The sequence below is a fragment of the Pelodiscus sinensis genome, chromosome 6, assembly GCF_049634645.1.
Source record: "Pelodiscus sinensis isolate JC-2024 chromosome 6, ASM4963464v1, whole genome shotgun sequence".
Lineage (NCBI taxonomy): Eukaryota > Metazoa > Chordata > Testudines > Trionychidae > Pelodiscus > Pelodiscus sinensis.
Window position 1 is genome coordinate 117,925,272 of NC_134716.1, and position 18,844 is coordinate 117,944,115.

Here is an 18,844-nt window from a genome sequence, read left to right on the forward strand (position 1 = left end):
CTCCAGGTGGGGATGGCCTGCAGGCCTGGAGTTTGAGACCCCTGCCTTAGATATTGAACCCAGCCCTTGTTGCTGCGGATTCCTCCTGGCAGAAGGGTTACACACACATTAAAAGACCCTCTCTGCCCCAGACAGCTTTTAAGCTAAGACCTTGCCTCTGCAATCACTTATCTGCACAGAAAACTTGACTCACCCAAGTATTCCCAAAGAAGTGAAAGGGACTGCTTGCACACGAGGTCAAGCCCTAAATAAATATCAAAATAAAACTTTGTGTCTTGCCTTAAACAGTTTTAAAAGGCTGAACTGATTTTGAGTTTTGTTCCCCCTTCGCCAGGGAGTCAAACCTCCCTTTCAAGGGGAACTCCGGTTTGATATGAGAAATGCTACTAAAAGCAGCTCAAACGGTGGCAAGATGCTCATCATGAGTGAAGCAGAGGTTCCAGCTGCCAGGCTAGCAAAACCAGCAGCTGTTGCCGCATAAGGGAGAAGAAACGCTCCTGAAAAAATAGGCCATATATTACAGAGCCGGCTGAAAAGGGAGTGAAGTATTAGCAGCTCATGAACAGCATAAGCCTGATCCTTTAGCTAATAAACGCTTTGACTTCTACCGGAGCAGGTCCGCATGATTCCACCGTTTATCCCTCACTGACCTCGTAGGCAGGATTTCAGTGCGGGAGGGCACTCCAGCTACTGATACAACTACCAAGGCAAAGGGAGTGTTTTGTGGGCGGACTGAAATTTGACATCGGGGGAAGCTGGAACAGTGCATTGGTTGCAAATAACCGTGATGCAGAGTCAGAGGCTGGATCTGGCTTGACACGTATAGGAGGGGGGTGAAGGGAGGGGAAACCTGGTGCTTTGAAGCGCTTAAGGAACAGGAGACTGACAGTGGAGGAGAAGCAGAAAGAGAAGGGATCTGGGATGATAGAAAAGCTTCTACACTCACTGCAGGTAAATGAGAAATCATAGTCTGCCAGTCTGTTTGGAGAAAGTCTGATTGCTACTGCTCTACTGTTGTGTCTGGGGCTCTTGCAGCTGGTAACATATCATGTTTTCTGGGGCACTTTCTGACCCATTCATTCAAACCTTTACACAAAATTTAGACTCCTGGTGACCTGCCGAAGCCTCCTGGATTTTGAAAACACAGATCCACTCCAAACAGCTCAGGGGTTCATTTTCAGAACAGAACGCCTGTATTTTAAAGTGAAATATGTTTTGTATCTAAATAGGAGAGTGTTCAGAGGAAGGTGAAGGACAAATCAGATATCAGATGCAGCCAGATGAATGCATTGTGCCAAGAGGGAGATTTTCAAGGGCACAAAAGTGAATGGGAGTTACACATGAACTCTCTTTTGTGCCTTTGAAAATCTCCCTCTAAAGACTCTGGTAAAAGGCTGTGTTAGGTGTAACATGCTGGGCTTGTCACCCGAAGATCTCAAAGTGCTTAACTAACCAAGGATAGTTTATGGTACTAGTAGAAATGTGTAGAATGCTAACAGAAGTAGGAAATAGGTGTCATAATGAAAGACGATTGTTTAATGAGGGATGAACAAATAAGAAGTTAAATTTAGTGATATGCCATGTGACCCAGAAACTGGCTTGACTGAATTTGATGTCTTAGGGTCATTTATTTTTTCTGCTGATAGATAACCTTTGCGTACTGTGAAGATGCCATCAAGTTAATCACAGCTGAATATTCCTCACAGACATCCCTTGAGGAGACCTTCTCCCAGATCGTATTTTCGGTTTCTGAGTGATGCTTTGAACTTGGATTCAAAATAATCTACTAAAAATGTTTGGGCCCATTACAATAATGAATGTTTCAGTCACACACAGGAGAGGTTGCTAGTAGCATTTCACCTGTCTGAAATCACATGCTCCAGTTACCCTGACTTTCTCTAGGATTGGCGAAACACAAAAATAAAGGAACAAGCTGACAGACGTAAAACCAACAGATCCCTAATTGTTTTGAAACCAGCATATTGCAGACAAGCCCCAGTAGGGTATGCTGCCACTTGACACTTTTGCACTTGTGTCACTCAGCATGAAGAATACATTCCATGCACTGTACGTTTTCTTGGGAGACCGGAGGAAACCAACAGATATTAGTTCTAATCCTCCCAATGGGTAGCATTCGCAGCTGTGTGGAAGATCAGCAGAAAGTCTACATGTTACTCATGCCCCTCCTTAGCCCTATTTTGAGGAATTAAATAGCCCTTGGTTATGCATAGGCTTGTGCTATTTCTTGGCACTGGGGTGTATTTCATCTGAGATTTGCCAAAAAGCTCGTTGGTCAAAAAAGGGCAGCATGTTTGGCACATAACCCCTCCTCAAAGGGAAGCAGGCAAGGGCACCAACAGCAGCCAGGAGCCCATGCCAGGACAGTGGCAAAAAGAGGCAGTTTGACAGCACTCAGACATGATCACAGCCTGTTGCAAACTGATTATGCAGACAAGTAATCCAGGTATTGGAATGGACAGAATGGGCAGGGCCAGAAAAGCACTCAGAGGGCACGGTTTGGGACATACTGCATATCAGCACATGAAGGAGACATGATGAACAGCAACACATATCTAACGCTCGTGTGGTACTTGCATTAATACCAGTGTTTTCAATCCAGGGTCACTGTAGGTCTCTTTGACTTTCAGTACTAATTAGTTTCTTTCTATCCTAATTTCTCTTGCCACCTGAGAAGAAAATTGCAGCTTCCAAGGAGCAAATAACAGTGCCCGTCTTTGTTGTTGTTTAGTACAATATTAATTAACAAAAAGGGATTGTTTTTATGTACGTTCAGTTATATTTTAGACACAAGAGTGTAATTCTGAACTAGAGGAAAAAATGGTGTTTTCCTTGTAATGAAAGAGCATGTGAATACTCCTCATTTGCATGTATATAGCACCTTGTCACAAATGATATCCAAGTGCTTTCTGAGTATTAAGCCTCGTGTGTGATTCAGCTGTGATCCATGAAGCGCGTGGCTGATATCTGTGTCATTGGAAATGGTGCTTACAAAGGGCGGGGAGGGTGTTTTGGGACATGGCACCAGAACCCTCTGAATTCCAGAGGTCAAACTGGAAGGACAGAGGTAGTGGTAATATTCCAGTCTCTGTCCACAAAGTCCGCTCCTCTCTCAGATACTCCATTTGTGTGTGCTGTGGGCTTCTTCGGGCTTGATTTGCCATCCGTGGGGTTCAGATGCCCTTGCTAGGCTCCTTTTGTTTAATTCCTCCTTAAATGGGGGAAGCAAATCAGCAGCATTTCCCAAGCCCTCCGACTTCTGTTGCCCAAATGAAGGGTCATTCATAGCACCTTGTATAACCTTCACCGTGTGGTGCTTCCTTCCATAGTTACCAATGCTGCCATGTTCTTGGCTTCTGAGTCAGAACCCCACTGAAATGAATACAGTAGTTGACAACTCTCAGAGTTGTGGTTTTTATTCAGGCTGAGTATGACCGATATGGTTGCATGGGCTACCCTCACTTCACATTGTCAAGGTTTTCTTCACAACCCATAACAGCTAGAGACTTGTTTTTTAAACCAAAATTAAGATTATGAAAAACAAGACGTCTGCTTGGAACGGGTGCTTTCTCCACCAAATTCATGACTAGGAAAAACACATTATAGAATGTGAAATCTGCCCTCTCCCCCACCCCTGCGAAATCTGGTCTTTTGTGTGCTTTTACCCCATACTATACAGATTTCAAAAAGGAGACCAGCAGTTCTCAAATTGGGGGTCCTGACCCAAAATGAAGTTGCAGGGAGGTCACGAAGGCTGTGTCTAGACTGCAGGCTTCTTTCGAAAGAGGCTCTTTCGAAAGCATCTTTCGAAAGAGCCTCTTTCAAAAGATCGCGTCTAGACTGCAGGCGGATCTTTCGATAGAGGAAATCCGCTTTTTCGAAAGAGAGCACCCAGCGAGTCTGGATGCTCTCTTTCGAAGACGGCCTCTTTACATTGAAGAACGCCTTCCTTCGAAAGAGGAACTTTCAAAGGAAGGCGTTCTTCCTCGTGAAACGAGGTTTACCGCCATCGAAAGAAAAGCCGCGTTCTTTCAAAATAATTTCGAAAGAACGCGGCTTGAGTCTGGATGCAGGGGAAGTTCTTTCGAAAAAAGGGTACTTTTTTCGAAAGAACCCCTGAGTGTGGACACGGCCAAGGTTATTTTAGGGGGAGCTGTGATATTGCCACCTTTACTTCAGAGTAGGGTGGCTGCTGAGGGCTCAGCTGTGTAGGCAGCAGAGCAGAAGTGAGGGAGGCAATATCATCCATTCATTTATGCTGCTGTTAGCAACTACTTTGCCTTCAGAGCTGGGCTCTCTGCCAGCAGTCGCTGCTCTACAGCTGCCCAGCTCGGAAGGCAGCACCACCACCAGTAGCAGCATAGAAATAAGGGTTGCATTGCTCTTCTGTACCCTACAATAACATTGTGACCCCCACACTACTCCTCTTTGGGTCCGGACCCCTACAATTACAACACTGTGAGCTTTCAGATTTAAATAACTGAAATAATGAAATGTATGATTTTTAAAATCCTGTGACCATGAAATTGACCAAAATGTACCTTAAATTAGGGAGGGCCCTACTCATTATCTCTCATCTTGAATCTATTGCGGCTTCACTATGGCTTGAGCAATTAATTTCACCTCTTGACATCTTGCTTTGTTCCCATTCCATAGATGGGAAATCATAGCACATGTAGTACTGGGACGATTAATCTGTTAGGCTGTGTCTAGACTGGCAAGTTTTTCCACAAAATCATCTGCTTTTGCGGAAAAACTTGCCAGCTGTCTACACTGGCTGCTTGAATTTCCGCAAAAGCACTGACGATCTCATGTAAGATTGTCAGTGCTTTTGCGGAAATACTATGCTGCTCCCGTTCAGGCAAAAGTCTTTTTCCGAAAAACTTTTGCGCAAAAGAGCCAGTGTAGACAGCAGAGATTTGTTTACCGCAAAAAAGCCCCAATCGCGAAAATGGCGATCGGGGCTTTTTTGCGGAAAAGCGCGTCTAGATTGGCCACGGACGCTTTTCTGCAAAAAGTGCTTTTGCGGAAAAGCGTCCTACCAATCTAGACGTGCTTTTCCGAAAATGCTTTTAACAGAAAACTTTTCCGTTAAAAGCATTTCCGGAAAATCATGCCAGTTTAGACGTAGCCTTAATGTTTATGGAGCACTTGGATGCCTGAGGTGCTTCTCACTTACAGACTGGGAGTCAAATGAGCTACAAAGATGTCTGGGAGTAGAGGTTCATGCACCATATAGCACTGATTCAAAGTGCAGGGAAGTCGATGGCAGCTTCCCCACTGATTTTGGTGAGCTGTGGATCAGATCATAAGTATTGTTGAGGGAACACTAAATGCTGTAAATCAAGGGTAGGCAATAACATGTCAGCAGTTCTCCAGTGCTAGCTCCTAGGCTGTGTCCAGACTCAAGGGTTTTTTCGAAAAAAGTAGCCTTTTTTCGAAAAAACTTCACTTGCGTCTAGACTACAGCCGCGTTCTTTCGAAATTAAATCGAAAGAACACGTCTTTTCTTTCGACGGCGGTAAATCTCATTTCACGAGGAAGAACGCCTTTTTTCGAAAGTGCTCTTTCGAAAAAAGGCATTCTTGAATGCAAACAGGGCATTTTCGAAAGAGAGCATCCAGACTGCCTGGGTGCTGTCTTTCGAAAAAGCGGCTTGCTTTTTCGAAAGTACTGGTTGCAGTCTAGATGCTCTTTTTCGAAAGAGGCTTTTTCGAAAGATACTTTCGAAAAAGCCTCTTTCGAAAGAGGCTTCCAGTTTAGACGTAGCCCTAGTGGGCTGCTGCTGCTATATTTACTTACACTTCCACGGGTACCGGCAATCATCGCTCCCATTGGCAGCAGATCACCATTCTCAGCCAATGGGAGTGATGGGAAGCAGCATGGATCGGGACACAGCTTCCCGCAGCTCCCATTGGCCAGGAACGGCAATCCGTGGCCGACAGGAGCTGTGATCGCTGATATCTGTGGCCATATGGCTCCCGATTGGCACCATAGTTGGGTCTTCATGCTGGAGAAATGCAGCACAAGCAGCAGAGATCCGCAGTGCAGATAAGAGCATTGCAGTGGGGCTGTTTGCCTAAGGTTATCTTTGATGTATGTGCCCTTTGCAGAGCCGGACTTCTCTTCTACTTCCACTAGATGGCATTTAATTTCCTTAGCAAAGCTCCTCATTTGCTTGTTTTCCAACAATTGCTTTCCGGGTATTGTTATGGCCATATCAATGTTAGACTCTATTTTTAATATTTCCATCTCATTATTGTGTTTATTTTTTATCCCCTGAAACTCTCAGATGTTTTTCTCCTTTGGCTGCTGGCATGAATGCACTGCCAGAATCTGAGGCTGGAAAATATAGGCGAGTTTGTATCCTTCAAGGTGACCTTAAATGGCATTAATAGAAGGAAAGCAATCTGATTCCATTAAGAGCACTCTCCTGGATTACTGGCTGGCACAAACAAGGCTCCTTGGTGAAGATGCCAGAGCCTTTCTGCATCACTGTTGTTATTTTGGGTCCTGGGATTTGTAATTGTGTTACCCAGAAAAGCTTAGCTAAGCCTCAGCACCAAGTTCTTGGGGGCACTTGGATTTTCCCCCCCAGATTCCCAGCTGGGCTGACACATCTCCACAGCCAAAGACACTGAGCCTGGGTCGACAGATAGCTGTGTGAGCAGCACTTTTCAGGTGCAGCTTGGGCTCTGAACCCCGTTCCTCTCCCCAGGCTTCCGAGCCAGCACTGCAGGGTCTACACAGCTGTTTTTAGCATGGTAGCCCTAGCCCCACATCCCCAAGGGTGTTGACTCGGGATGGGAGGCTCACTGCTGTGGACCATGTAGACATACACAGAGACGTCAAGTGCCCTGGCCAAGGCCACGCAGTGAATCGGTGCCTCTGCTTTCTGTCCTTTTGATGTAACCACCTGTCATGAGGCTGGCCTCTTAACGGAGCCAGATGCCCAGCCTGCCACTGACAGTGTTCCCTGATGGGCATGAACCAACTCAAGTCTAAACCTGGAGCCCCACGGATCATACGATCAGCCACACTCCAGCCCTCCATCTGGAAAGCTGATAATGCTGTCTCAGGACCCATAAAACCTAGTCCCAGTTTGAGGCCCCACCCCTGCAGTCTTATTGGTGGAGTTCCAGAGCAGCTGATTGGCCTGCTGGCCCTACTTGAGCCAACACTGGGAACCGGGCGCTGTTTGAACAACCACACTTCACTCTGTTCTGGACTGTGTGCTTCCTGCTCCGATTGTGCAGCTTGATTTCCTAGTATCTGCTTCATGGTTTTGACTTCAGTTTCCAATCTCTCGGTATATTGACCCGGCTGACACCTGTGTTTCTGGCTAGCAGGTCTGGCCACTTGTGACCTGGCCATGACATCTGGGTCTAATCAAAGGCTTAGGACCGATCAGTTAAATGAAGCCCCTGAGGCAGGGAGTTTGAAGTAGGCAAAAACTTTCTAGATGGTGGGGCCTTGATAAAGTAGAGGAAAGACTTCAGAACTTTGCAGGCAGGGAGGCCTGAGGATAGCTCAGTCAGGCTCTCTGGAGTAGCTCATGGGAGGGAGTGCTAGCCTCAAGGCAGACCTTCAATGAACAGACACAAACCTCAAATTGGTTGTATGTTTTACAATTAGATTTCACAACCATGTAACAAGTGAACTCCTCAAGCACTAGAACAGTCTGAACTTAGCATCACAGACAGTTCTAGTGGGCATTCTGTTCTATCCTGCCACCCAGACAAGTCCTGCCTTTGTGAGAGATGGTCCCTTACACCAAAAAAATCACAATATTCAGTTTATTTCCAGTCCCAAAGGACCAGTCACTTGCCCCAGGTCAATTGTCCTGTAGACCTCAAACCACGGACAACACTTGTAGCCAATCCTATAATACGAGCTAAAAGTTTCTTAATAAAGAAAAAGAAATGAGTCATTTATAAGGTTAAAGCAGGCAAACATGTCTTAGGTTCCAAAAGGTAATAGAAGCTGCTATAATATGCAAGCGCTATATGTTCTCTAGAGCGAACCCAAATCAAGAAACTTGGGGATCCCTTGCTTATGCTTATAAATGTTGGCTTCTCTGAATTTGAAGAAGCACAATGATAATAATTCCTCTTGGACAGGCATTCTTTTATTCCCTTCCTTTAGTGTTGAAACTGTGATGGAATGAGTGTGTGTGAATGTCTCTCCTTCATGGATATGGGGAAAATAATATCCACTGATGTTCCACAAAGGATATCTATAGGCCTTCTTTTGTTGGGCTGGAGATGTCACCTCTTGTGGTGAACTGGTGTTTCCATTTGGGGTACGTCTAAACTACATGCCTCCGTCGACGGAGGCATATAGATTAGCCAGATCGGCAGAGGGAAATGAAGCCGCGATTAAAATAATTGCGGCTTCATTTAAATTTAAATGGCTGCCCTGCTCTGCCGATCAGCTGTTTGTCGGCAGATCGGGGCAGTCTGGACGCGACGCGCCAACAAAGAAGCCTTTCTTGATCGGCCAGGTAAACCTGGTTTCACGAGGCATACCTGTGCCGATCAAGAAAGGCTTCTTTGTCGGCGCGTTGCGTCCAGACTGCCCCGATCTGCCGACAAACAGCTGATCGGCAGAGCGGGGCAGCCATTTAAATTTAAATGAAGCCGCGATTATTTTAATCGCAGCTTCATTTCCCTCTGCCGATCTGGCTAATCTACATGCCTCCGTCGACGGAGGCATGTAGTTTAGACGTACCCTTGGTAATGCTTTCCTCCTGAGCGTGGGGGGAGGGGTTCCAGTCTCATAGTAAACATTTTTATAATTACAGTGCAAAAACATATCTGTATCCTACTTCATAAGGTTATGCTTAAGAGAGATTAATTCATTAAGCAGTTTATAGGCTTAATAAAGTCTAAACACATTGTTATACATGTGATACCTATTTTAACAGTGCCAATACTTAGGTGAGTCAGACTGTGTAGTGGGGCAATCACCCTGTTCCAGGATAAAACGGGTTAAAAATAGCACTGGGCTGTCCTGGGAGCCAATTAGAGTGAGGCTAGCAACAGCCAATCAGGACCCAGGTAGGCCCTTATAAGAAGGGTTCCTGGAGCGGGGGAATACACTCTTGCTCCAGCTCTGGTGGGAGAAGGCTCTAGCAGCCTGCTAGTGAGGTACCAGGATAGACCAGTGCTGGGGAAAGAAAGGGTGAGCCAGAAGAGCTTTGGCCTGGGTAATTCCAGAGTGAAGCCCAATGACAGGAGTCCAAAGCATACCAGGGCAAAGGCAGCAGGTCCACAACCTCTTGCCTATGATGAGTAGCCATTTCAGACTGCTTTTTGCCCCTGGAGCCAGGGCAAAATGATGACCGGCAGTGGGTCACTGAGGCAAGGTGGGTTCAGGGCTAGGTGAGATGTGGCCTGGGGGCCAGATCCGGCCCATGGATTGCATCTGGCTGCTTTCTATTTATATCCTGCTGCCTGTGTCACCGAATTTCCAGGCGGTGGATCAGGCAGTAGAACCCTATTTAGATAGCTCATGGGGCACAGTAGTGATACTACCCAGGCAGGGGCTGGAGCTGTGAGCCTTTTAAATAGTGGTAGCAACCCCAGGCAGCATGGTAGGGGCAGAGCCGGGAGCCCTTTTCCGTGGTTTTAATTCAAAGCATCTGGCCCACATAACTCTGGGGGGAGGCTAGTCCCCAGCCCCGCCCCTTCTGCCATAGGCCCCGCCCCTTCTTCCATAGGCCCCGCCCCTTCTGTGGGGGAGCTGATCCATGACCATGTATCAAAATTCATTAAGTAGCCTCCGTGGGAAAATTAATACTCACCCTGGTACATGGGTTTGGGCTTTCCTCAGGTGGAGAACCCCAAAGTGTGGGGCTACTGCCACAGGACAGTACCCTGAGGGAATGTCTCCGTGGTCTGGGAGGGATTTGGGTCCTGATGCAAGGCAGTGGAGAGCAGATAAAAGGTAACAACGGGCGAGACACCAGCCAGAGGAGGGCACTCCCATGCTGAGCTAATTTCTGGAGAGACCAGTGGTGAGTGACAAATTGTTACAGGCTAGTTTCCAGCTATACATTTCTCAGCATTCAGTAAGGCCCGGTGGCCTTGGTGTGAGCTGGCACCTGGTCTGCCAGTGTCACGCCCTGACCAAGAATGAGAGAGACTGGAGAGACTTCCAGGAAGTGGAGATGCCTAAGTCTTTACAGCAGAAAGGACTGACACTGTAACCCAGATACTGGTTTGGGGACTGTCATGACCATGAGGCATGGACAGCAACCTGGGGACTAAGGGGTTAACTTTACCTAGCCAGGTATCTGTTCAGCCAATAAAAATGCAGATAGGGATTTCAAACTGACACAAAGGAATTTTTGGGTTTTTCCCTCCTCTGTCTCTGGGCAGTTTCTCTCCAGCTACTGAGGGGGACAGACACTGTCTCCCTCCAAGAAAAGACTCTTCACTATCTGTAAGTAGGGTAAAGTTTAGATAAATCCGTTTTTATTGTTTTATGGTTTGGGAATGGGAAGCTGATGTTTGCATTTAAAAATGGGTTTTCCTCTACTTTGTAACTAAGTTTTGGCCCATGGTGGAATCCCCCCATGAGTATATTAATTTGTGACTCTTCCATCTAGTCATTATGCTTGCAACAGGAATATTGTGGTGATAATAAAAGTTCTTTCTCTTTTCTTTTTATTAACCTGGTATTGGTTAATTTTTGTGTCCTGGTTTTACTTTTGGGGCTGAGATTTCCCAAGGGGTCTCTCCCTGGTTTCTTGGGTGGTGGCAGAGGATTTTTATCTTCAAAATCTAGGTTTTTAAGATTTTGGGGGGGAAGTTTTATACCAAAGCCTGGACAGATAAGGTTTTGGGGTACTTTTGAGGGCCCCCACTTCTGCATTTATCGTGCCAGAGTGGGGAAGAATCCTTGACAGGGACTTTTAAGTTTTATCTGGGCTCTGAAGTAAGAGCCTTTAGACCAGTGGTCCCCAACCTTTAGAGGCTCCCGGGCGCCCGGGGGCGGGGCCACTCACGCGCCGGGGGTGGGGGCTGCGCGTCCTGGGGCACGCCAGGGGCGGGGATGCCCTTGCACCCGGCGCCGGCATGTGCCCCAGGGCTGTGGCCGCCCGAGCGCCTTGTGTCATGGGTCCGGGGCCGGCGCCGCCGCCCGAGCCATGCGCCTGGGGCCGGCACCGGCGTCACGCGCCCGCATGTGCCCCAGGGCTGGGGCCGCCCGAGTGCTGAGCACCAGGCGCTGGTGCGTGTCGTGTGCCTGGGGCCGGCGCCTCCAGTGCGCCGCACGCTGGGGGCGGGGCCGGCCCAGATTGTCGGCGGGCGCACACAAATGCCCCAGCAGGCGCCATGGTGCCCGTGGGCACCGCGTTGGGGACCACTGCTTTAGACCTATGTAGGAGTCTTCCTTTCAGAAGGCTTTATTGAAGGGATATATACTGCTGTACTGCAGAATGTTTGGCTTCTCCTTGACTGGGTTTCTGACATGATCTCATTGTGACCTTCTTGAGAGGGGGAAACTGAGGCAGGCCATAGCACAGCCGCATTCAGCCCCAAAGGGGGTGCAAATGAGGCCATGATGCCATCTGTACACTGCTAGACCACCTATCCTTTTTATCATCTCTAGCTGACCAGACTGGATGCTGGAAAATCAGCTCCAGCTTTGTAAATGTCTGTCTACAAGTACATTTGATGGGTGACGGGTTCCCCAGCAGTTTCTGGGAATGGTTGCCTTTGTCATGAGCGAGGAAGCCACAAGACACTTATTCAGGACACCCCAAACATGGACGAATAAAGTGTTTATTGCCCCACCATCTTATGGTCTGCAAATGCCGCATGCGCTACAGAAGATGTTGTAGATGGGGGTTACACTTTTCTTTTTCATCAGGGCTATATTTTATATCCCTCTAGTGGTAAACCTGGATTCTTTATTTACCATGAGCCAAAATACGCAGACCTAATGCTGAGCCATTAAGAAAATGGCCTAAAATGTCTTTTTATATGTCTAAAAGGTCCCTGGCATCTCAGAAAGCCTTGTTAGCCTGTAACTTTAAAAACAATGAGTAGTCCTATGGCACCTTAGAGACTAACAAATATATAAACCCCACTTCATCTGATGAAGTATCATTTCACAGTATCTCAGGTTATTCCGGAGCTGAGGTGAGCGCTATGGCACCTTCCAAAGATGTCATGGAAGCAGTGCTGCAGGGCACAGCCTATGTGGCAGAGGTAGAAGACTGTTAGTTTGCAGCTATGGAAGACGGGCTGAGGAGACAAGTTCTGGTTTAAAGAGGCTGCTAAGAGAGGGCTGAGATAGGGAAGGAACGAGGGAAGATGCTGAGGAAGAGGAGCTTATATATGGACGTTTGGTCAGAAAGATGCACGGTCTCTGTGATACTTATCTAGATTTATAGAAAACATTTCTAAAAGTTCCTCACCAGGGCTGCAGGCATCTCTGCAACATGTTAAAATATATAATTAAAATATGACAGATAATAAATGGTGCACTCTGCCCAAACTCAGGCAAAGAAAAGGAGCGAAAGCTTCCAAACATAGATAACAATCCTCTGCACACACAAAAGGTTGGGGAAAATAACACGTTCTGAAGGTCAACTGATTTGGGCAATTTCAGACTGCGTCAGGGAGTGAATTTCAAGGAGCTCCGCCCCCCTCTCCAAAGAAACGCCCTGATGTCAGATTTTGTTTTTTTAATGGAAGCGGTTCAGTTCAGGTCCCTCTGCTGATCACAGCTGCAGCAGCATAGAGTGGGAAGAGATTAGCTTCTCATGTGAGTGTATCCCAGGCCATAATGTGCTTTCGAGCTGTTGGAACAGAGACCTCAAATGTTCACTTGCTTAAGAGCCACCATTTGGAATCCAGCAAAACCCAGTTTTGCTTTCAAATGTGTTTTCTGCAGCAAGAATTGTTGCAGAAAAACAAGTGGGTTAAAATTCTATCTGCTCCACATTGATTTCCAGTTGCACTGCTGTCACATTGGCGAGGAGTCCTGTGGCACCTTATAGACTAACAGACGTGTTGGAGCATAAGCTTTCACGGGCAAAGACCCACTTCATCAGATGCTGTACATGCATCTGACAAAGTGGGTCTTTGCCCATGAAAGCTTATGCTCCAACACGTCTGTTAATCTAAGATGCCACAGGACTCCTCACCACTTTTGCAGATTCAGACTAACACGGCTACCCCTCTGATGCTGTAACATTGTGGCTACGTCTAGACTACATCCCTTTTTCGTAAAAGGGATGTAAATTAGATGTATCGCAATTGCTAATGAAGCGGGGATTTAAATCTCCCCCGCTTCATTAGCATAAAAATGGCTGCTGCTTTTTTTCGGCACGGAGCTTTGCCAGAAAAAAGCGCCGGTCTAGACGCTGATCTTGTGGAAAATAAAGCCTTTTCCGAAAGATCCCTTATTCCTCTATGAAATAAAATCTTTCTCTCCAAATCTACCCAAGATTTTCTTAACAATGTGCACCTTCTCAAGCTGACAGTTGCAAGAAATCCTCCATCTTCCCCTCCCTCCAAAAAAGAGATTAGTTGGAAAGCCATAAACATTTCTCTCAAAGTATTCCAGGAAAAAAAAACCCTTCCAGTTTTACAAACTTTTTTTGTAAGTATTTTTTCAGACAAGCTACTAGGTGTGTTTATAGCAAAGCAGCATTCCCAGAAAAAGGCCTGTCTGGGCCAATTTCATAGCCACTGAAGTCAATGAAGCTTGCCATTGAATCCAATAGGAGCAGGAGCAACTCTTCTATTTCAAGGAACATTGGCTGCAAATCCACCAGTTTCTAAAATTCCCACACCGCCACTGAGGCAGCTGCAAAGGAAAGTCCTTTCCACTCTGGGGGAGCTGGCTTTTGTACGAGCTTCCCCTTCCCCCATCCAGATGGGCGAAGGCAAAGGCAGCTGCAGGAGAAGTCCCTGGGGAAATATTAGAAAACTAATTAAAATAATCAGTCAATGCTTTTATCACTGCTGTTAAAAAAAAAATAGAAAAAAACCCCCAGGTGGTCTGAAATGATCTTTCTGGATATTGGTTCTGAAAGATGCTGAGTGCATTGTGGGCATTTTTCAGAGCCTTCAGATCTGGTAGATGTCACTGGAGGATACTGGGACTTGGTGCTTTGCTGGACTGAGGTTCTCTTTTCCTGCTTCTATACCACTGACTTCACAGGAAGCAGGATAAGGCCTGCAATGGCTGTGGTATGTATTAAGCTTGCACATGCAAGTTGGGATGCAGAAACCCAAATTGGTTCCTGAATTGACATAATGTAATGATCCAGAGTGTGCTACCTCTATCCAACCACCATGAAACTCAATGGACAGGCTCCCATTGATTGAAATAGCAATTGATTTGGGCCCCAAGTCAGTGGAAGCATGGAATCTGGCCCAATTGTTCAATTTTATACGAGATGTGTGCGTTAAACGCTGTGGGCCAGATTTGCCCCTGGCATAACTCCATTGAAATTTGGCAGCCCCTCACTCATCAAGTGTTTATTATTAGAGCATCCGTTTCTATTACAACATCCAAACTGTACAGAGAGTGACAATTCCATTCGTTAGCAGCTGGCATTTTAATTTCTCTTTCTGAAGGATTCAGAACAAGCTGAGCACTAGGGAAGTGTAGTCTGGGTGTGCAGATGTTAGCAACCTACACAGCAAAAATGGTGTTTACGGTTTAAACTCCAGGAGTAGGACTTAACCAATTTGGTGTAGGTATGACTTTAAAAAGGAGTGGTTCTTCCAAGATTCCCCAAACCTCCTTTCTCATTGTGAGTTTGTATTCATTGTCCCATGTCCTCTTCAGAGCCCTGATGTTATCCCAATTTCCTCCCTTTTCATAACAATCTCCCAATCCCCCATGTCTCCAGAGCTTCATATGGTGGCTGTCTCCAGAGATGAATTAGGTGCTCATGTGTGTCACAGTGACAGGCATGGAATAAAATTTAGATTAGACAGAATTAGGATTAAGCTTTATCTAGAGCAATCCTAGCATTGCCATGCCAGATCAAACCAGTGCTTCATCTGGTTCCATATCCTGTCTCTACCATTGGTCAGCACAAGATGTTTCAGAGAGAGGTGCAAGAAAACTCTGTAACATATAGTTACAGAATAATCTGCCCAAAAGCAGCCTGTGGTTGATTTAAGCGCTGAGTAACATTTTTGTTGTTGTTTTTAATTCAAAGACATACCCAAACCAATTTGATAAACACTTGACTTTGTAGTGAGTTCCAAAGGCTGTGTGTTGTCTATTTCCTTTTACCGGTTTTAATTGGATTATTTTCTTAATTTCAGTTATATCCTACATTCTAATACGGTGGGAGAGGGTAGGTGAAAGTACCTGTTTCACCTCCCATTTTTGGCTGTACCAAGTAAATATAAAATCCAAGACCCCAAATCTACTCCTGCATGAGTTGCTTAGTAAAACAAAATAAAAAAAAGTTGACGAACATGGGATTCCTAGTTTTGTTTGTCTGTTTAACTCGTAGCTGCAGGGGAATTGATAATGGACAAAATTTACAAGGAATGAGGGAGAATTAATCATAGGGCCAGGCTGCGTTGATCCATATGACAATCCTTTAATCCACTGCTGACTACCATCTATGATGGAGCCTGAAAGATAGACCCATATACTTTGTGGAAAGCTTAATCCAAATTCTGTGGCAATGTTCCAGGCTTCTAGGGCACTTTGGCACCGCAGCCTGGAAATTCTGTGGAAACGGCCTGAAATTAAATTACTGATGCCTTCAGCCAATAAATATGGAAAGAGTTGTAACCCCAGTGCTGTTGGTTTGGCTAGTAAATTAGTTTTACCCCATTCTCAGGTTTTAATGTGTCAAGTGGAAGATTTTATCTGAGGCACTCCGTGAGTTGTGTCTGAGCACTTCACAATCTTTAATGTAGTTATTGACACTGGATGCTTCTGAAGTGGGGCAGTGCGATTATCCCCACTTACAGGTGGGAAACTGAGGCACAGATGGAGAATAAATGACAAGACCAAGGTCATACAGGAAGTCTGGCAAAGCCCAGGTCTCTGACTAGCACCTAAAGGACTGAACCATCCTTCTTGTTAGCAGTTGGTAGGTGACAATTAGGTCTTCTTCCCCTTCAAAGAGGTGCTGAATGCAAAGTAAGGTTGACTGGTGCTCTTGGACCTTGGGGAAATGTGGGGGACAATTTGGGGGGTTGGAATAAGCACATGAGTTGGACATTTTTGCTAAAACAATCGGCTCTGAAACAGGGTTGATATTCGAATTGCCATCCTTTGGTTTTGCTGGTAACAACCCAGTTCAGGTTTCCTAGGGCTAATGTTGCTACTTAAAAGTGAGGTTAGCAGACCTATGGCTCACAGAGGGGTGAAAAATCTGCACCCACGAGCACCATAGCTACGCTGACCTAACCCCCGCAGTACATGCAGTTAGGTCGATGGATGAAAATCCCTTCCATGGCTGCAGGAAGTGTCTGTGCTACAGCGACACAGTAGTGGTGCCATAGTTGTGCTTGTTGCACCCACAGCGTAGATATGGCCTCCGGAAGGCATCCCTGAAAGGGTTTCTGCTCATTTTCAAGTTTGTCTTCACTGTGAGGGTTAGAAACAGGACTGATTTTCATTTAAAAAGCTTGAGATTCTGCAGCTCAGTTCTGCGGTGAGCACGGGAGGGGGGGAGATTCCATTGCTGTAGAAATGTGAACTGCAAAGGCCATGGCAAAAGCCAAGCCCTGCGTAATTAGGAAATGAGGCAGTGCAGATTCAAGGCTGCAGCTCCAGTGGGGGTTTGTTCTTATAAAGTCAGTGACCATTTAAACAAATTCACTACCTGGCCAGGTGTCATGGAAACTATGAAACTATGGCCAGGAAGATGGGACAGGGATGGTTTCAGTGCTTTTGAGAACAGAGATGTGCTCTTTCTTTGTCCAAGGACAAAGCAGGCTGCCATCACAACTGACGCTTCCTTTACAGTCTCTGAGTTAAATTCAGAGGCTATACATAAGGGCTGTGTCTAGACTGGCCAGTTTTTCCGCAAAATCAGCCTGTTGACTAGTCATTCAGGGTATGTCTATACAACAAAGTTATTTCAAAATAACAGCTGTTATTTCGAAATAACTTTCCTAGCGTCTACACAGCAAAACCGCTATTTCGAATTAATTCGAAATAGCAGAGCGCTTATTTTAAATTTGGTAAATCGTATTCCACGAGGAATAAGGCCAAATTCGAAACAGCTATTTCAAAATAAGCACTGTGTAGACACACATATTGAAATAGGGGGCCTCCAGCCTTCCCAGGGTGCCCTGGTGGCCACTCCAGCCTCAACCAAAAACACTCCTCTCCCTCCCACCCTCCCCGGAGCTCTTAAAGGGGTTGACTCAAGCCTTCCAGCCCAGAGCCAGCAGTTACTACCCCTGACCCAGTGGCCCCAAAACATAAGCCAGCAAGCCAGTGCCAGCCAGCCCTCCACCGCTCCCCAGGAGCAGTCTGCCAGCTCCCAGGAGCCTGCCAGGGGCTGGAAAAGGCGGGCGCCTGCCTGGTCCAGGGTGGAGATCATGGACCTTATTCAGGTTTGAGGGGGATGCCCCCAACATCCATGATCTCTGCACTAGATGGAGGAATGCGGCTGTCTATGGCAGGATAGCTGCCAGCCTGGCCACCAAAGGCCACACGTGAACCCAGGAGCAGGTTCGCATGAAAATCAAGTTGGTCCGGTGAGACCCCTGAGCTTCCCCTCCCCCTTCTTTCCCTTGCTTCCCCCTTCCAGGTTTCCCCCTCTCCTCTCCCACCCTCTCTCCTCTCCTCTCCCACCTCCTTTTCCCAGTCTCCCCAGAGTTTCATTCCCTGCCCCAGTTTTGTTAAATAAAGAGAGTTTGTGCTCATGACAATACGTATATTTTATTTGACGTTAGGGAGGGGTAAGTGGAAGGACATGAGGGAGGAATGAGGCACAAGCCCCCAGTGGGGCAGACCAGCGAGGCTCTGAGGGCTCCTCAGGGTGGAATCTCTCCCGCAGGGCCTCCTGGGATACTGACAGCCCCCCAATGGACATCCCAGATGGCAGCCTGCAGAAAGTGAAGCCAGGCACGCAGCAACGCGTCCACGAGAAGCACCAGAGTGCCTGGGGCAGCTCTGGCTCCATGTGGCCAAAAGCTGTGGTGTCCCGCGGGCACTCAGGGCACTCCAAGACAGGACTGCTTTGCTGCCCCTCATCGAGGTAGGCAAGCAAGCAGGGAAAGCTGAGAACCGGATGTCCGGGGTGGAGGTCCCTTTAAGCACAGGCCTCAGATAGCCTTAGGCAGCAGCCACACAAGGTAACTCCTAACCTGATGCCCTGCCGGACCTGGTTCCAGCCGGCCTTAAATGTGATTCAGTGTCCACTCAGCGTGGATGCGCTATTTCAAAATAGCAAAACGCTATTTCAAAATGCATTTTGTGTGTAGACGTGTTATTTCGAAATAACTTATTTCGAATTAACTATTTTGAAATAAGATATTTCAAAATAACACTGTAGTGTAGACATACCCTCACATCCTTAGCTACAGGTGTTGTGAATAGAATATTCCATAGACGGTCTCATTCCTCCGACTAGTGTGGAGTTCACGGACGTTGGGGGCATCCCCCCCAAACTTGAATAAAGTCCATGATCTCCACCCTGGACCAGGAAGGTACCCGCCTTCTCCAGCCCCTGGCAGGCTCCTGCGAGCTGGCAGACTGCTCCTGGGGAGCGGTGGAGGGCTGGCTGATGTTTTGGGGCCACTGGGTCAGGGGCTTGCTGGTGGCCACTGCTGGCTCTGGGCTGGCAGGCTTGGAGCTGGCACAGGCAGGGTGG

The 18,844-nt window shown here is 46.9% G+C and overlaps 1 protein-coding gene across 8 annotated transcripts in view; it reads left to right on the forward strand.

Annotated features, from left to right (window-relative positions):
• The first annotated feature begins 793 nt into the window (after window positions 1-793).
• Window positions 794-18,844, forward strand: part of ST8SIA5 (ST8 alpha-N-acetyl-neuraminide alpha-2,8-sialyltransferase 5) — a 97,375-nt gene continuing 79,324 nt past the window's right edge. For 4 of the 8 annotated variants that reach the window (XM_075932720.1, XM_075932722.1, XM_075932721.1 and 1 more), the window contains exon 1: window positions 799-951. The gene's annotated coding sequence lies outside the window, so the exon portion shown is untranslated. Of the gene's footprint in view, window positions 952-14,100; window positions 14,229-18,844 lie in introns of all 8 variants that reach the window. The other 4 variants (XM_075932723.1, XM_075932724.1, XM_075932725.1 and 1 more) reach the window with 4 other exon arrangements.